Source organism: Nanorana parkeri, unplaced genomic scaffold (genome assembly GCF_000935625.1).
Source record: "Nanorana parkeri isolate BGI_ZX_2015 unplaced genomic scaffold, ASM93562v1 scaffold167, whole genome shotgun sequence".
Taxonomy (NCBI): Eukaryota; Metazoa; Chordata; class Amphibia; order Anura; family Dicroglossidae; genus Nanorana; species Nanorana parkeri.
In genome coordinates this window covers 1,682,357-1,684,519 of record NW_017306435.1, presented here as the reverse complement: position 1 = coordinate 1,684,519, position 2,163 = coordinate 1,682,357, and positions in this window count along the sequence as shown.

Genomic DNA, 2,163 nt, shown 5'->3' with positions numbered 1-2,163 from the left:
TATATATAATGTGGCAGTGCATGGCAATGCCGCGACGTAGCATGGCAACATTGGCACCCAGGACTCTCAGCCAAAGGGGCTGAGAGGGTCCAGAATGTAAACACTGTTTTAAGGAAGATATGAAGATATGAAGTATGAAGCATTGTATGCTATATAGTACTACATATTGGCACAAATACCCCTCTTACTTTACCTTCATTGTGCTTTTAGGTAGCAGGTATTAATTACGTGGCATTAGTTAAGCATTGTAGGTAGCGGATGTCTCCCCTCCTGTATCATGTGCACACCTCCCATTCCACTAATAGCCAAATGACAGCGAGGATGGAGTAGTGTGAACCCACCCCTGGGTGCAGATTGGCAGCTCAAGTTGTCATTTAGAAGCTGGGGACTGGAGTGGGGATGGTACTGGAGGGAGCACCTCTCATGAAGTTTACAGCAATATCTGAGGTCTGAAGTGGCATATAGGGAGCATAGAGGCCCTAGGGACTTGGGGACCCAGGTCAAAGACCAAGTTTTAACCCTGGCAGTAAAGTGTACATGTTTTGATATGCATTTAAAATAAAAGCTAGCCATTGACAGAAGACAGTGGTCACAAGTTCAAACTGGTTATCTTAAGAGCATTTATAGGGCTGCAAAAGGACAACGCTTTAAAACTGATATTGATTAGTATTCATTAACAATCAAGCTAAAACTGGCCATAAAGTCAGATAACAGACCAAGGTACCTATAAAATCCGATTGTCTCACAATCTCTAGAATTCATAAAGAGTGTTATTGACAAAGTCATTACCCACCGCACGGCTTCCTGTTTGGCCGGGAAGCTGGTTCCATGTTCCCTCGCTGCACTGCTGGTCAGAGGAAATCTCCCTCTGACTGGAAGTGCTGGTATCGGGCGTAAATATTGGAGCATTTGGACGAGTACTCGCCCAAATATTCAGTATCGGCACCGATACTGATATTAGTATCGGTATTAGTGCATCCCTACTTAACAGTAATGCTTAGCTCATATGAGCATCCCTGTTATGGCAATGGAGGAAGAAGGGGGAGAAGCATGTGGACAGTCCAGTGTTGGCTTATCTTAGGTAAAAATCAGCAAATGGACAAGTGCCCACACATACATGCACATATAGGTTAAACTGGATTGGCCTGTGTCTTTATTTAACCTTACCAACTTGGAAGGTTTCTAACCTATTTTTATCCTTCTGGGAAAGCTCACCTGAAACCACCATCCTGATGCGGAATATGCCATTTAATGTCAATGGGAATCTTGCAGTTCTTGCTTTGTGTATGTGGTGATACATCGCCCAACTGAGAAATATGACAGATTTTAATATATTGGTGCTAAATGTAATAAGGAAGTAGTTACAATTAAACATTTTCTTCTGAAAATATGTGGAGACAACGCTTTTTCTGCACCTGAGGCCTCCATAATAAAATAAAATTGGCTGCGATTGTCGGTGGCTGAGAGCATTTCATATAAGGGATTACTTATAAATAGCTTGACTGTTTCCCATCATGTTGCTGCCATGAAATCGCCCATGCGAAAGAACAACAGAGAAAGGGAGAGAGAGCCTGATGGAGAGAGAGAGAATAAAACACGCAGCAGTTCATATGGAAAAGACAAGCATTCAATGAACTACAGCGTTCCTATATAAGCCACAGGACTAGGATTATCACCTAACCTTGCTGAAAAATAGGTCCTTCAGTAAAGCCTTTCATATCTTTTTGAAAACCATTTCCTCTTATCTATGATCAATATAGATAAATGTAAACAAACACAACACAGCACTCAAACACAATCCCCCTCACCCTCAAATCAAGTGAGATTAACACATAAATATCAAAAATATTTAAAATAAAATTGAAGTGCATGCAATCCCAAAACTTTGTGAATGTGTACAAGACAATACAAAATGTGTCAGTGTAAATATTATAAATTCATCAAATTATAATCTGTATGCCAAGAGTTTATGAGAACTTCTACATGCAATCTCCTTCCGTATAAACACAGTTCACCTCCATGTTCCCCCTGTATTCCAAGAAGTCACCAGATGGGATATGGCCTAGTTTAAATACAAAGGTCAGAAGATGCTGTACTCATGCCTATATTTCCTTTAGTCTACCGCAGTCTCCTTTTCCTCAAAATTGTCCATATACTGTATGT